The 18,059-nt window shown below is 37.7% G+C and overlaps 1 long non-coding RNA gene across 5 annotated transcripts in view; it reads right to left on the bottom strand.

The window, feature by feature from the left end:
* The window catches only part of LOC143669098 (uncharacterized), a 526,175-nt gene that overhangs the window by 50,326 nt on the left and 457,790 nt on the right, over positions 1 to 18,059 (bottom strand). For 2 of the 5 annotated variants that reach the window (XR_013168699.1, XR_013168700.1), the window contains exons 12-14: positions 8,948 to 10,500; positions 8,396 to 8,498; positions 2,150 to 2,235 (exon numbers count right to left, since the gene is read on the bottom strand). This is a non-coding gene — a long non-coding RNA (uncharacterized LOC143669098). Of the gene's footprint in view, positions 1 to 2,149; positions 2,236 to 8,395; positions 8,499 to 8,947; positions 10,501 to 12,620; positions 14,959 to 18,059 lie in introns of those variants that run through there. The other 3 variants (XR_013168701.1, XR_013168702.1, XR_013168703.1) reach the window with 3 other exon arrangements.

Raw genomic sequence — 18,059 nt, 5'->3', positions numbered from 1 at the left:
CCAATATCATACCACATAAGAAAAATTAACTCAAAATGAATGGGGTAATTAAATTAAAATTTAAAAGAGATAAAACTATGAAACTCCTGGAAGAACACACAGGGAAGCATCTTTATGACCTTGTGTTTGGCAGTGGTTTCTTAGACTTTACTCAAAAAGCATGAGCAACAAAACAAAAAATAGATAAGTGGGACCTCCTCAAAATTAAAAATGTTTGTGCATCAAAGGGATTAATCATGAAAGTAAAAAGACAATCTACAGAATGGGAAATAATATTTAGAAACCACACATCCAATAAGGATTTAATATCCTGAATATATAAATAGGGTCCAATAATCACTTAGAAGATGTTCAAACATCATTAGCTGTTAGGGAAATACAAATCAAAACCACAATGACATATCATCTTCCACACACTAGAATGGTATTATTAAGAAAATGGAAAAGAGTAAGTGCTGACAAGGATGCAGAGAAGTAAGCACCCTCATACATTATTCACAGAAATAGAAAACAGTGCAGCGTCTGTAGAAAACAGTTCCGTGGTTCCTCAAAGCCTAAACATGGAACATGGCCCAGCAACCTACTTCTAGGTATATACCCAAAACAACTAAAAGCAGGGACTCAATATTTGTACATCAGTGTTCAGAACTGCTTTACTCACAATAGCCAAAAGCAACTAAAGTGTCTGTTAGCAGAAGAATGGATAAACAAAGTGTGGTATATACATACAACCATAAAAATTATTCAACCAGAAAAAGCCACGAAGTTAATACTGCAACATGAAGACATTGTGTTCAGTGAAATAAGTCAGACACAAAAGGACAGATATTGCCTGAGTCTACTTACATAAAGTAATTAGAATAATCAAATTCATAGAAACAGAACGTAGAGTACAGGCTACCAGGGATTGGGCTTGGGGGGGGCAGTGGTAGAATGGGGAGCTAATGCATAGCGGGTGCAGTGTTTCTTGCGGTGATGAAAAAGTTTTGATAATTGATGGTGGTGATGGAAGCACAACATTGTGAATGTAATTAGCACCAGTGAATTGGATACTTGAGAGTGGTTGAGATGAGAAATTTTATGTTTTATATGTTATACAATTTAAAAGAGAAAGAGAGAAGGGTCATGGGGGATGGGCAGGCTAATGAGACAATAAGAATTAAATTCAATATACAATCCTGGACTGGCTCTAATAATGGAGGAGAAAATTCCCAAAAGGACATTACTGGGACCACCAAAAAATTTGGAATATAGATTATATGCTTTATGTCAATGTTGTTTCTTGAATTTGATAACTGTACTTGATGTGGATTCATAAGTCATTATCCTTGTTCTTAGGAAATATACATAGAATTGAAAATTATAGATAGATGATAGACAGACAGATGAGAATGGTATAACAAACGTGACAAAATGTTAAAAGCTGGTAAATCCCCTTTGGGAAGGGGGTATATTGAAGTTGTTTGTATTGTTTTTGTATTATGTTTCCAATTTTGTGAAAGTTTGAAATTATATCAAAATAAAACTTTTAAAGCAAAGGTAATAAACTGAAAAATGAATTTCAGAGTTAATTAACGATAGATTTGGAACTTGAACACAGGACTTTTATTTCCTATTTTATACTCACTATGTTAGGGGGCCCAGCATTGAGTTGGCAGCAAACTAATTCAAATGAAGTACACATAATTTATTCTCAGCTTTAAAAATGAGTTGGTGCTTTCACTAAAGAATTGAGTCCAAGTAAGACAGATACTCCACTACCCCAGTAAGACAGCAAACAAGGTTTTTAGAACCTATCCATCCAATCATGATGCCAGCTCATGATTCTACCTATGGGTTTACTCCTCTTCTGCCATCTACAAAGCTAAGACGGTTGACAGTCACAAAGGAAGTGGTGTTTCAATCACCTGTAATTCCACTACTACAGTGTAAACCACACTTTTTTTAATGTCAGGATAATATTTTGAAATAGGAACTTCTACTCCTTCATCCTTGCTTCCTTTATTCAGCAAAAGCATTTTAATATTCATTACTTTAGAGATGGTATGTCCTAGCAGAAGGCTATAAGAAACAGAAAAAGAAAATGGAGTCTACTCTAGTTCTCCAACCTCATGAGGGAACGGGAAAAAGAACAATAAGAAACACTGACCTCGAGAGTGTACTGAGTAAGGAAAACCAAGCCAGCTTACTCCCAAACGAGACAGAGTTTCCACACACAGATGAGGCAGAGGATGGCTGGAAGGGAAGCAGAGAGAGTTAAACTCTGTGGATAGGGAGCTTGGGAGGTCTAAGTTGGCTCCTTCAGCTTAGGAAGGAGGCAACACCGAGAAAGAAAGAGCTGAGTGGTGTGTTTAGTCCAACAAGGTCTTCAAGAGTTTCCCAGAGTATCCCACGGATCAGCATAGTGAAGAGTAAATGAAATCTTTTGCACATGATCAAAAGGGGCATATAAATACTTGAGAGTCAGAAGTAAAGAAATCCCGCTATAGGGGTGACTCAGCAACAACCTGTGTGGCCAAATGGAGGATCCTACATAAAAGACGATGCCTCAGTGTGTGTGGCTAAACGTCACGTGGAAAGAGGCCAGCACAGCTACAAGGTACCGTGGGAGACCAAACTTCTTCCCAGTCCCACCCCCTTGAGGCTGTAGCTCTATGTCATCCCTAACAACTTATGTGAACTCTTGGGAAAGGGAGGAACACCTGAATTTAGTGAGATTAAGAGCCAGGGAATCAATATCTCAAAAGAGTAACAGGGTTCAAATGTAAAAAGTTGTTACATTTCTTGCACACTTGAGTTGGTATATGAATTCATATCCTTTAGACATTTCCCACTATTTGGATTTCATTTACTTCTGGTTTCCATACTTGCCTCATTTCAAACTATCATAGCTTTGCTGTCGTACTTGAGAGTAATCCTCAGGCAACATAAAGCCCTCAGGCAATACAATTATAAAAATAAATGTAATAAATATTAGATGGAGAGAAATAAAATAGATTTACACTTCTGCTTCACTGAGAAACATTAGTCCTGCAGTAACATAAGGAAAAAAATTTTGACAGGCTTTTTACATTCATAGCATTCTGGTACAAATATATTTGAGGCCCCATTTTTCTCTTGGTCTATGGGGACCATACCTCATCTTTCTCTATCATGTCACAGCTTGTCATGGCACATTTTTTTTCTTGTTAAAATATTTATTTTTGCTCTCATGTTGTTGCAGATAGTTGGCTATTTATGCTTCTACTAGGGTATACTTGAAATGACCTATATTACTTAGATTCAAGCCCCAACTTTTTTACTACAAAGTAATTTTGTTGGTACTGTATAAAAATGAACACTTCCGTTCATGTTGATCAGCTCTACAGCAAAACAGGAATGTTTCCATCATATAGTATAAACCTATAATCCTACCGAAAAGGCTGACAATTAGGATAATATGCTAAATATATTAATCCCCCACCCAACCCTCACCCAAAAAGTACAGAATATAAACTCTAATCCCCAGTCAAGTGCTATAAAGTTACACTATCTTTTCTCTAGTTATATAATTAATATTCAACAATGTCATAAACATATCAATCACTCCATGACTGTTGCTATAGATGGTAAGGCCATCAGGAAGGATACAATAAAAATCAAGGAACTGCCTTACTGGATTGAGAAACTAGAACTGATTTTGTAGTCTTGATGCCAATGGGATTGGAGATTTTGTCTCTAAGTTTTAACTTTAAGATTTTATAACATGAGGTTTTTTAAACCATTACTTGAGATTTTTAACGGAATTACAAAAATATTGCTAAAACAGTTGTTAAAGAAGGTGAAAGCCAACCAAGAGAGAAAGATGACTGAATCTCAGAGGTCTTTTCTAGTTCAGGCATTCCATGAGTCTATGACTTCTCAGAAACACCTCCCTGTCATCACTTTCCAGGGCAGACATGTGTTACTCATCCCTACATGGACAGTACATGCTGTGGAAGGTTCTTGCCTTGCTACCTGGAAAAAATGGGTGGATTCTCATTTACGCACATTCATAAAAGAAACATTCCGCCAAACCATACTGAGCTATTTTTGAATCTAACTCTTAATTGAAGAAAATTGCTTTGGAGGCCTCATAGTTTGGACAGGGTTTTAACTCTCTGAGGAGGCATGAGTTTGGCAGAAGAGAGAAGAAAATTCCGGGTCATTCAATTTTGCATTCAGCACTGTTACAAGCAGAGTCAAAGAGTCCCCCAGAATAAACAGTGGCACTCAAAATGGGGTCTCAAGGGTCATCTAGTCTGAGACCATCATTTTAAAGAGGAGTCAAGAAGTTTATTGTTGGGACTAGAAACACATATTCCCTGTTGGCAGGGTTCACTGGAACTTTACTCTAGAGTGCCAGATAGTAAATATTTTAGATCTTGTGAGTTCTGTGGTCTCTGTCACAACTATTTGACTCTGCCCCCGTGATGCAAAAGTAGCCATTGACAATATGTAAGCAAATGGTTGTGGCTGTGTTCCAGTGAAACTTTATGGACTAGGTTGCAGGGATCTCAAGACATATTTATACATCAATGGTCATAGCAGCATTCTTCATAATAGTCAAAAGGTGGAAGCAAACCAAAGGTCCATCAGCAGATGAAAGGATAAACACAGTGTGGTATATAGATATAATGGATTAGTCTTCAGTCCTAAAAAGGAATTGGGCTCTGATACTTAATACTACATGGGATGAACCTGGAGGGCATCATGTTGAGTGAAAAAAGTCAGACGCAAAGGGACAGATTATGTTTGGTTCTGCTTACATGAAATAGCTGTAATATGCAAATTCATAAGGACAGAAATAATGTACAGTTTACCAGGACAGGGAAGAAGGGAGATGAAGGAGTTAATACACAATGAGTGCAGGGTTTGTGCTTGGGGTGATGGGAAAGTTCTGGTAACAGATGGTAGTGTGGGCAGCACAGCATTGTGAGTGTAAATGATCCCATTAAATTGTATGTTTGGGAGTGGTTGACATGGGAAAGTTCATGTGGCATATATGTTCCCACAGTGTAAAAAAATAGAGTGACAATAACAACTAAAGGGAATACATGATCCTGAACTGGGTCTAATAATGGAGGAGAAAATGCCCAACAGGATATTACTGGAGAAGAAATGGAGTACACACTGAAAGCTTTATACCAATATTAAATTTCTTGAACTTGATAACTGTACTTAAGGGGTTACATAAGTGAATATTCTTGTTCTTATGAAATATACATGGAGGTATTAAGTGTCCAAGGAGCATGATGTATAAAACACACTCCCAAGTGTTTAGAAAATGCAAAGACAGATAGATAGGATAAGACAAATGTGACAAAGCATTAAACCTTGGCGGATCTGGGTAGCTGATGGGGAGTCTGTTGGAATTCTCTGTATGGGATTTGTGTTATTTTTGCAAGTGTCCTATACAGTTTGGGATTATTTCAAAACAAAAAGTTTAAAACCAGACAAAAGAGGCTTCCTAGGCTAGATTCGACTCACTAGCTGTACCATGCCACCCCCTACACTAGTGGCTGAGTATGGATAAGCAATTAAAGAATTTTGCATCCTGGCTCAATATTCCATTCATCACAAGCTGGAGAAGGTAAACATAATTCTTAGAGCATACCCCAAGTATCTTTTAATGTTTCTTTAGAATGGTTTGAGATGATCCTTAAAAAAAAAAAAATGAGGCATTTGCCACTGCAATGGTCAAGTTCACATGTCAACTTGGCCAGGCAGTGGTACCCACTTGTCTGGTTGGGCAAGTGCTGGCCTGTCTGTTGCTATGAGGACATTTCATAGAAATCATGATCATGTCAACTGCATTCACACTTGATTCCATTTGTAATCAGCCAAGGGGAATGTCTTCTGTAATAAGTGACATTTAATCTAATCAATGGAAGGTTTTTAAGGAGGATTCAGAAGAGAAAAGCTCTCTTCCTGCTTTAGCCAGCAAGCCTCTCCTGTGGTGTTCGTCCAGACCCTTCATCAGAGTAATCAGCTTCACAGCCTGTTCTACAGATTTTGGACTCTATGTTCCCACAGTTACATGAGTCACTTTTTAAAATTTTATATCTACAGATACTTCCTGCTGATTCTATCTCTCTAGAGAACCCTACCTAATACAGCTTGGTGCCAGGAGTGGGGTGGTTCTTAAGAAACAAAATCTTAAAAATGGGTTTTTATGATTGGTTTTCTACTCTGACTGGACTCAAAGGCACTAAGGACTCTACTTCCCGGAATCAGAATGATACTGCCAATTCATGGGGTAATTTGGCAAAAGAGATAGTCAAAATATCACCATTCGATTCTTCTAATGCTTTGTTAGTATGAAGCCAGGCTCTGGGAGATAATGTTTTGACACCTTTACAGAGTTTTGTGGGAATAGGAGGTATAGATATGTTGGCTGGTTGTTGTTAGATACACTGTATACATTGAGTGAAAGGGATGGGCTTATGGCTTCAAATGAGAAGCTTATGTGCCGTCTGATAAACGTAAACGTTTCTATGAGTATCCTGAAGGTAATTCTTATTTCCTGTAGCTGTAGACTTGAGATCTCTGAAAATCATACTCAGAATCTTATTGTTAGAATAGCAACTTTATGATATAAACTGAAATCTCAATCTTGCTCGGTTTCTGCCATTAAAGTGAGGGCATCGATTGGAAAGGAATGGGACCCTGAAAAATACGATGGTGACATATGGAATGATAATGATGTCGGTGGAGAGGATGAAACCCTAGGTCATGCTGAGTCTTCTCTAGATAACTCTGTAATAGTCTGCCCTGAGGACATAGCCACCCACCTCTAGCCTGCCTTGAGGAGTTGGCCGCCCAACCTCCTCCTGAAAGGATTAGCCCTAGAGTAATTAATCATGTTTCATCAGATGAAACTGCAAATGAATACCCTGAAGCAGATGGCTTGGAAGATACTTCTAATTCTTTTCATGACCCCCACCACCTCTTATTTCTTCCAGACTTATAACTGGACTGAAGTCCCAACAGGCCCCTAAAGGTGAGATACAAAGTATCACACATGAGGAGGTACGTTATACTCCAAAAAGAACTGTGTGAGTTTTCCAATTTATATAGACAGAAATCAGGGGAATATGTGTGGCAATGGATTTTAAGAGTGTGGGATAATGGTGGGAGGAATAGAAAGCTGGATCAAGGTGAATTTACTGACATGGGCCCACTAAGCAGAGATTCTGCATTCAATGTGATAGCTTGAGGGGGTAGAAATGGCATTAACAGTTTGGTTGGTTGGCTGAAACATTGATCAAAAGTGGCCAACATTACCTGAGGTTGAAATACCAGAACTGCCCTGGTATAAAATAGATAAGGGGATCCAGAAGCTTAGAGAGGTTGGAATTTTAGAACGGATTTATCATGCAAAGCTTGCTCTTATACTCTAGGAATATTTGGAGGATGCACCTTTACCAGAATTGTGAGAAATAAATTTGTGAGACTAGCGCCATCATCCCTAAAGAGCTCTGGGGTTGCACTTCTCTGTAGGTCAGAGATTACTGTGGGAACTGCTGTCACTGAGCTGGAATCCTTAAACACAGTGGGGATGATGGGATCCCACGTTGGCAGAAGCCAGGTGGCAGCACTTAATTGCCAAAGACAAGGCAGACATGGCTATCATAATAGACAGCAGAATCAAAGCAGGAGTCAAAATAATCAGACTTGCAGAGACTTGTGGCATTGGCTAGTTGATCATGGGGTACCTAGAAATACAATAGATGGGCAGTCTACTAAATTCCTGTTTGAGCTGTATAAACAAAGGAGTTCTAGGTCAAGTGAACAGAAGTCTAACTTGAATTACAAAAACAAAGAGTCATGGTCCCTTAATCAATTTTCAGACTTGAGAGAGTTTACAGACCCAGAGCCTCTTGAATGAAGAGGAGGCCAGGTCCCTTTGGGGAAGGACACTGTTACATTACCACAAATTTATGCCGATTATCCTCCTATAAGCCTTCCCCAAGGAGACCGATGGTCTTTTACCAGGATATCTGTGCATTGGGGTAAAAGAAATGATTAGATATTTCAGGGTTTATTAGACACTGGTTCAGAAATGACATTAATTCCAGGTGACCCAAAATACCGCTCTGATCCACCAGTCAGAGTGGGGGCTTATGTAGGTCAGGTGATTGATGAAGTTTTAGCTCAGGTCCATCTCACAGTGGGTTCAGGGGGCCCCTGGTCCCATTCTGTGGTTATCTGCCCAATTCCAGAGTGCATAATTGGAATAGTCATACCAAGCAACTGGCAGAATTTCCACATTGGCTCTCTAGCTTGTGCAGTGAGGACTATTATGGTGGGAAAGGTAAAGTGGAAGCCACTAGAACTGCCCCTACCTAGCAAAATAGTAAATCAGAAGCAATACCGTATTCCTGGAGGGACTGCAGAGATTACTGCCACTCTTGAGGTCTTGAAGGATGCAGGGGTGGTGATTCCCACCACATTGCCATTCAACTCTCCTATTTGGCCTGTGCAGAAAACATATGGGTCTTGGAGAATGACAGTGGATTATCTTAGCTCAACCAGGTGGTAACTCCAATTGCAGCTGCTGTTCTAGATGTGGTATCATTGCTTAAGCAAATCAACACATCCCCTGGTTTCTGGTATGCAGCTATTGATCTGGCAAATGCTTTATTCTCAATAGCTGTTAGTAAGGACCACCAGAAACAGTTTGCTTTCAGCTGACAAGGTCAGCAATATACTTTCACTGTACCTCAGGGGCATATCAACTCTCCAACCCTATGTCATAATGTTGTCCATAGGGATCTTAATCATTTCTCCCTCCCACATCACACTGGTCCATTATATTGAAATCATGTTGATTGGACCTAGTGAGCAAGAAGTAGCAACTACTCTAGACTTACTGGTAAGGCATTTGTATATGAGAGGATGGGAGATAAATCCAACAAAAACACACCTCTGTGAAATTTCTAGGTGTCCAGTGGTATGGGGCATGTCGAGATATCCCTTCTAAGGTGAAGGATAAGTTGCTGCATCTGGCCCCTCCTATGACAAAAAAAGAGGTACAATGCCTAGTTGGTCTCTTTGGATTTTGGCGACAACATATTCCTTATTTGGGTGTGCTGTTCCGGCCCATTTACCAAGTGACCAGAAAAGCTGCTAATTTTGAATGGGGACTTGAACAAGAGGACTTGAACAAGGTCCAGGCTGCTGTACAAGCTGCTCTGCCACTTGGACCATATGATCCAGGAGATCATGTGGTGCTGGAAGTATCGGTGGCAAATAGAGATGCTGTCTGGAGTCTTTGTCAGGCCCCTATAGGAAAATCACAACACAGACCCTTAGGATTTGGGAGCAAAGCCTTACCACCTGCTGCAGATTTTTAATTTGTCAGCATCACAGCCTACCCTACAGAATTTGGACTCTACATTCCCATGGTTATATGAGTCACTTTTATAAATTTTATATCTATGGATATTTCCTGATGATTCTGTTTCTCTAGAGAACCCTAGCTAATATAGCCACCATATGCAAAGAGACTGCCTAGGAATGAAGACCATGCAGATGAAATATCAGCCAGTACCAGGATTTTCCCATTTATGAAGCCTAATCAAAACCTCGGACTTCCCAGGTATATTCTTCATCTAATTTTAATTGAGTTTCTGTCACTTGTAATCAAAAACCTTAAATAATTAGATAAGAGAATTTTTACTTACTTTGGGTTCACCATAAAAGTGCCAAAATTTCAGCATTTTTATTTAAGTCCAATGCAAATCCTTCACAAATCTGTTATGTGCTTTTCTGCAGTCTAAAGCAAGGACTAATCTACATATTTAAATGTTATTTAAAGAATGATCAGCATTTTTAATGTGTGTGTATATATATACATTCACACATATATATACATATGTATAAACTTTGGAGTGTAAAATACAATTTTATTATAAAATTGTTCCTCACCTGAATGCTGCAATGTAGCCAAAGTATATATTGTTATCCCCATTGTAGAGATGTAAAGAGAGAGAACTAAATATGTGTAACTTCCCCAAGGTCTGCCGTAGCTGAAAAGTAGGACCAGACTTAAGTGTTAAGACTCAGTCTGGTGAGCTCTCAACCACATTTTTCTCTTCTGAACTATGCAACAACATACCTCTGTGTCAGCATTTTTGTCATTTTGTTTCCATCCCATCTGTCAGGCTGGCAGCTTGGACTTGCTGTCTGCTTCTGTCCTCTTTCCTTCACATACAACTTTCTTCCTAGCACAGTTATACCAATAATATTTTGTCCCTTGTATGAAGTACTCTGAAAAATCAGATAATTAAGTATGTTGAAGATTGAATGAATGACACCTCAAGACTATATGGGATAGGTTTAGGACAATGGTTTTGTGGTGGTTATGGATGTATTTTCTCTGCTTACTTCTGGTTGAGTTTGTACTTCATTAGGTTGGGATTCCTTAATCAATGGCCTACGGTCTGCAGAGGCCACAGGGAAATCAGGGCAACATGGCTGAAAATACACAGATAGCTTCCATGAATGTGAATGATGACCTGCTTTGATTTCTAAACTTTGGAAATCATGAGCTAAGTTCTACATACAAGTACTAATCCTACACTGGGATTTATTTTTCCTCTGAGAAGGATTCATTCTTCCAAACTGGCATTAAAAAAGGATCTTGGTATACTCACAATTATCTTTCCAACTTTATAATCCAATGAATTGTTCCCAACACTCCAATTTTGGGGTCAGTGAAGCTCCCTTCCTCATATTTATTTCTCTTCTTTGGGTGCCAGAAAAAGACTAGATTTTTCTGTTTCATGAAGACAATTTGGTCTTACAATTCCTGAGTCCCAAGTGTTGAGTTACCTGGCAAAGTGCTTTTTCTTTTCTCTACTGGCTAAAATGAATATAACTTACATTTGCCTCTCAGTTTAACTTGATTAGACATAGAGGAGACATTTTTCTGAATAAGTATTCAGAACATTTCTGTTTTAGAACTCTACGATATTGAGTAGATAGAAGTTAATATAGTTATTCATAATGTCCTTTCAAAACTGTCTTTGTTGTCATCATCATCATCACAGCAAAAATTAATGAGCACTTCCTCTGCTGAAGGCATTTGCTAAGAAATTTATATATTGAGGTGATACTCATTTTCAGATCCCATTCAAGTTTTACCACTTGTCCAAATAATAGATCCAATTCAAAAATCACACTTTGTGTCTAGTTGCTAAGTCTCTCCAATATTTCATAACATTGAAATTACAGTCCAATTATTCGTACTGCAAAATTATACTTCAACTTGGGTTTATTATGCTTCCTTATGATCAGATTCAGATTATGCAGCTTTAGCAGAAACATCACAGACATTTCTCAGTACATTCTATCAGGTGACAGGCAATTTTGATTATTTCATGGGCTGGTTTGAAACCAGTATGTACCCCAGAAAAACTTTGTTCTTCTAATCCTGATTCCAATGTTGTAGAGTGGGACATTTTGATTAGGTTGTTTCCATGGAGATGTGTGTATGATCTTGTGAGTAAATGGAGATGTGACTCCATCTGTTCAAAGTGGGTCTTAATTAGTTTACTGTAGTGCTTAAAAGAGCCAGCAAAGGGAAACATTTAGAAGAAAGCTTAGATGCAAAGGTTTGGAAATGCAGAAGCTCCAGGAGATGCCAGGACCTGAGAGAGTCAACAGAAATACACAGGAACCAGAGCCCAGCAGACATTGCCATGTGCCTTTCCATGAGATGCTCAGCAAGCCAGAACCTGGACAGTGTGTAGGGAAGCTAAGAGATGAAACCCAGAGTTTTGCTCCAGAGCAGCTGAGACAGGACCCACAGCAGCCTAAAGAGGAAGCTACAGGCAATGGAACCAGGAACAAGGACCAGCAGACTCTAGCTACATGCCTTCCCATGTGATAGACATCGGCCTTTCTTGAGTCAAGGTATCTTTCTCTAGATGCCTTAGTTTGGACATTTTGATGGCCTTAGAACTATAAACTTGTAACTTAATAAGTCATCTTTATAAGGGCCAACCCATTTCTGACATATTGCATTCTGTCAGCTTTAGCAAGCTAAAGCCTGCTGTCGTTTTGTTCACTTTGACCACTTAATTAAGGTTGCCTGAAGAATAACTTTTCATTCTACAGTTACTCTTTTCCCCTTTGGGATTGTTTTTTTGTGGGGAGATACTTTGAAATCATGTAAATATTCTCTTCATCAAATTTTCAATTTACTCACTTATTTACTTAGATCATTATGGATGCATAGTCTTTTATTTTTAATAGGCTTTTACCTATTATTAACATTTATTTTGATGCTCAAATTATTTTCACCTTCGTTGTTGACATGCCCTTCAAGCTGGTGTCTGTGTCCTTCTGACAAGTCCTCATCATTCTTTGAGCACTTCCTAACTTTTCTGGACAAGATGCTCTAGGTTGGTATTGTACTTTCTTTATACAAACCTGGTAGTAGCCATTCTTCTGAGGACCTTTCTTTCCTTTTAGTGGAGAATGGTATTTAGAAGTCAAGACACAGGTATTAAGTGTGATTGCTGCTATAAGAGCTAGAGAATATACACATATACACAAACCTACCACATTTATGTCTCCATGTATTATTATATCTATCTGTATTATTAAAAACCATGAGTTTACACCAATACCTACAATTCCAATATTTTTTCCTTTTCCATATTTGTAATTTCCTTCTCTGACAGTGAGGAACTTAACTTCTATTACCTTCCTGTATTTACCTACTTCATCAACATGTAACCAGTGTCCCCTCCTCAAACATACAGATGCCCTTCTCAACCACCCTGGGTCTGTTTTAGTTTGCTAAAGCTGCTGAAATGCAGATACCATAGAGTGGGTTGGCTTTTACAATGGGAATTTATTAGTTTACAAGCTTGCAGTTTTGAGGCTATGAAAATGTCCAAATCAAGGTGACACCTGGATTCCTGTGTCAGATGTCAAGGCACACGGTGTCTCCTGATCTCTCCCTTCTCTCTCGGGTTTCATTGCTTCTAACTTCGGACATCAGTGGCTTGCTTTCCATTTTTGTGGCCTTCTCTCTCAGCTTCTGTTCTGTTTATTTCATCCTCTTTTAAATGGACTCTGGTAAAGTGCCCACCTGGGACATGCCTCAACTGAAACAACCCAATCAAAGATCCCACGCACAGTAGGTCGACACCCATAGGAATGGATTAGCTTTAAGAACATGATCTTTTCTGGGGGTTGTAACAGCTTCAAACCATCACAGGGGCTAACACCCTATGCTGGGCCAATGCTCTTCTCACCCTGAATGGGCTTTGACACCCCATGCCTCTATGCCTCTGCAGCATTACCCAATCCACTAGACTTGATCTCTCTGACTCTGCAAGATGGGCCACCTTCTGCTACACGAACACCCTCTTTACCTTCCTTGTGCCCTCCAAACCCTAGGCTAACCTGTCCCCACTTTGGGACATCCTCCTTACCCTGCTGGGGCTCTGGTACTCTTTGCCAAGCTACCCTCCTATCCTTGCCTATTCCCTCTTGGGCTCAGACACCCATGGGCTACATGGCTCCCTCTTCTCCCTGCTGCAGACATCTATCTTGCTCTAGGACTTAGGTCTGAATTCCAGAGTTAGAAAGACAAAGAGGAGGAGAATTCCACTCATATGTTTACCCCCATGTAAGTCAATTCTGATGATGATGATCAGTTAGTATTGCTTACATTTTTTTTTTTCATTTTTCTTACAAAAGCACAACTGCTTTCTAAAATAAGGAAAAGACATCAATATTGTCCCCATTTCCTGATTTGAGGAAAATACATATAGCATTCTTGGCATGAACAGACAGAAATTCTTTTTTAAAAAATAGTTATCTGTCTTATTTTTTATAGGACCACTCTTCATTCTACCTAAGTAAACATGACATTTTAAAACAATAAATGTTCTCATAAATCCTAGGTACTGGATTGAGTAGAGTTCTTCAGAGACAAATCATTTTGTCAAGAAAAAAAAAAAAGAAGTCAAAGCAGCTTAGGATGTTGACTTTCTTTTAAGCCCTTGGGATCTTTTGGCATCTTCAAAAGAAACTCTGAGTTATGATGGTGATATACAAACAGGATAAAATGCAAGGTTGTTGTAGAACCATAAAAAAGCATGGTCATTGCAGGGAGATCTTAAGTTCATATTATATATCTAAATATGAAGCTCTTAATTAAAACATGCTACAAGTTCAGGGTTATTAAATGGCCCCAAAACAAGGAGAAAGAATGGAAAAGAGAGCTTATTTCAATTTCATTGTTTCCAAAGTAACATTCTAGAAATGCTTTGAGCTTTAGCTGAAACATGGAGAAAATAGATTTTAAACCTATTTCCTAAACTTTATTTTTAAAAATATTTCTATTTTTCTCCCTTGCATCAGTTGTGATTAGCATTACTGCAGGTAAGTTATCCAATGTTAGAGTAGAGCAAAGTTTATCGGTCTCTCTTATTACGTAGCACTGAACCACAGAGGAAATTTTATTGCACATTTGCTGCCTTCAATTTCCCTAGGTTGTTTAACAATTCTGTGCTTCTGCAACATAAAAGACAGGCCAGAAACCTGAAACCACACTTTTCAGCCCCAGATCGAACACGACATTACACACTGACAGCGTTTGACAATTTGGCTTCTTTAAAAGCTATCAGATGGTGTTATGACCAAGATGCAGGGGAAAAAAAAAGTCATCGTGAGACCAAATTAGTAGAAATGAAATTCTCATTATTCACTGGCATAGTTTTAATTAGAAGTAATAATGCTTATTAATGGAAACTATTTGTTAGGGATGCAAGAGGGACGTAATTCCTTTGGGAGTAACTCAATAGCATACACTATGTTCTATTGTGCTGTCGAGAAAATATCTGTGATGCAAAATCACACATCAGCTTTCTTTTTGGACTTCCTGGCTTCCCAGCTCTTGACAGGACTGCAATGCTAAGGAAAATTTAAAATACACTAGTCAATATAATCATTTCTCAAGTGGATCTATTCATCCCTTTTCAAAAAATACAAAATGGGAAAAGAGCATTTTTCTGTGTTTGAATTATATTTAATACCTTGGGAGGGATAATGATACTGAGGCCTTAAAATCTATAATGTTGCCTGCAGTGTTTTGACAATACAAACTTTCGTCCATGGAACAAATTACAGTAAAAGCCTGTGTATTTGGTAGTCCATCAACCAGAAGTTTCTCTTTACTAGCAATTTCAAGCTTTGCCAATATGATAAAAATTGATATTTATGATTGTGGCTGGTTGCAAGATCCTACCATGCCTTCCGAAAAAGGTTACACTTTGTCAGGCAATTTTAGCATGTATTTCTTATGCTCTAATGCATTGAAAACTGGTAATTCACACCTGTTATAAATTATATATATTATAAATATTTATATAACATAATATAAATATTATATCATATTTATTATATTATATAGTAAATATTATCACATGATAAATATATTATAAATGCACTCTATAGTATATATATATATATATATATATATATATATATAACGTAACATATATGATTACCAGTACTATACTGAATGATACTGATTCACTTTATATACTTAATATTTTACTTCTTGTTCTTTCAGCTTTTCTGCCAGCTTCTTTCTTTGTCTTTGATGATGAACAAATCTCTGACCCTGACCTCTCAGCTTCATTGAGTTCTCATCTTTTCAATGGCCTGATGAGCACTGCTTCTTGGATGTCCCATTATTTCTTCAAGTGTAATTGTAGTTTATTGTGCATGTGTTATGTAGATGTGAATATACACATGATGCACAAGCATACTACCTTCTATTTATGCAGCATCTATTATACCCTGGTATCACTGCTTTCTAAGAACATCATATATGTGAATATTGCTTCATTTAATTGGAAAAATTAATCTGCTGTGTAAATGGTATCATTTTAAAGATGAGGCAGAGAGGCTCTATGACTTGTGAATGGTCACACGGTTACCTAAGTCATACAGCCAAGATTCAAACCGGATTCTATGAGCATCCAAACCCTACTCTTTACGTTATCCCACATATCTCACCATACCTGCCGCTCTTCCAATTTCTAGACTAGAAACGCTCAGGGTTATAATCAACATTTTTTTTCTTCGTCCATATTATAGAACTTGTAATCAAGTCATCAACTTTTTTCCTGGGATTGACTTCTACCTCTATTCCCAACTTTCACCCTTTCCTTCATCATTCACTGGGCTAGATTACTACAAGAGCCTTCTAATCTAGCTCAGCCCTGCCTCTACACTCCATTCTGCATTCCCACACTGGACACATCTTCAAACGCTCCATGCACTGTGTCATTTTCCAGCACTTTGTTTTCTAGGGCCGTATTTCTCCAAAAGAAAAAAAAGTCTTTTTGTTGAGAAATGTATCTTACATTGTGACTTCATGAACACATATAACTAAAACAAATGTTTCACTAAGAAAAATCTTTCTTAACTGCAATCACTTTTTATTTTCAATTCTACTGTACTCTATTTCATTAAAATAAATGTATTAGTTATGACTTACTATACTAATTTTACAACGTACCAAGGAGTCAAGATTCAAAGTTTAAAGTTCACTACCCCAGGACCTGCTACTTCAAGACAAAACAACAGTGAATCAGCTATCAAGTCCCTCCACCATCCTCCATCATACTCTCTCTCTAATTTTATTTGTAATATATACTGTATTTAACACACTTCTTTCAGGGGGGATGGGGAGAGAAGAGTTACTGTGTTCACACTTCTATCGTGAAACTTATTCCTGCCTGCTCTTTCTTGTTGTGATCAGACCAATCCTACAAAAAGGTAACTCAAGTCCTACCCATTTATCTATTTAAAAAAGAAACTAAAGCTTTTTCAGATGACTCAAGGTCTGATTGACTTCTCACTTCTCTGAATCTCTCAGAAACAACTGTTTCAAGCTGTAAACCTTCCCTCTGGATTAGCTGGGGAGATTTTTGATGGCAGTGATCATGGCTGATATTTATTTTCTAAACTGGTAGTCTGGTTAAGAAAATAAGTTCTAAAGGCAGATGAACTGGGTTCAGATTGCTTTTCCACTAGTAATAGCAACGTGATCTGTGGGTTCATTACTTAAACACTTGAAATGTCATATGTCCTCATCTCTAAAACAGAGATAATAATATTAACTACCTCCTTGGTTTCTGGTGAGAAATAAATGAGATAATGCAGTAATGTGCTTCAAACAGTGATAGGACACATAACTGTTCAATCCATTTTACTTATTATTATCATGATTATTGTTGTTATCAACCTGGGGACAAACATAAAATTGGCACTTAATCATTTTTATCTGTTCACTTATAACTTTCTGTGATATCGCTTGACTTTAAATCAACTAGAAACTTCTTTGCTGTTAGTTGGCCACCTGATTTTTGCTTTCATGATGTTTCCTAAGGTTGTCCTCTTTCAACTCAGAATTCTGACAGAAGACAGGGAAAAGTTGTAGAAGGAAGAGAGTTAATTTTGCTAGACCTTAATGTATGCCAAGCACTGCAATACATTTTACTAATATCCTTCTCAGAAATGAATTTTTATCTCTCAAGGAATTTGTCCATCCCATTCTGGTTACCAAATTTACTGGCATTCAGTTGTCCATAATATTCTTATTGTCTTTTTACATCTATAGGACCTATAATGATGTGTCCTCTTTCTTTCCTGATATTGGTAATTTGTTTCTTCTGACTCATTTTATTGTTCAGTCTAGGTATTGGTTAATCAAATTTTTGTAATCCTTTGGTATAATAAATTTTCTCTACTACTTTTCCACTTTTTACTTTTTTCTTTACTATTTCCTTTTTTCTACTTAATTAGAGGTTTAATTTGTTCTTTGTCATTTAATTTCTTAAGGTGGGAAAAATGTAGATCATTAATTTTTAGGAAATTACTTTGTTTTTAATAAAAGCATTTTAAAGCTTTACATTATCTTGAAGCACTGCTTGAAATTTTCTTTTATTTTAAATTTTCATTTATTTAAAACTAATTTCTATTTTCCTTATGGTGCATTTTTT

This window comes from Tamandua tetradactyla, chromosome 25 (genome assembly GCF_023851605.1).
Source record: "Tamandua tetradactyla isolate mTamTet1 chromosome 25, mTamTet1.pri, whole genome shotgun sequence".
Classification (NCBI taxonomy): Eukaryota; Metazoa; Chordata; class Mammalia; order Pilosa; family Myrmecophagidae; genus Tamandua; species Tamandua tetradactyla.
The sequence above is the reverse complement of the archived record's forward strand: the minus strand, read 5'-3'. Positions and strand labels throughout refer to the sequence as shown.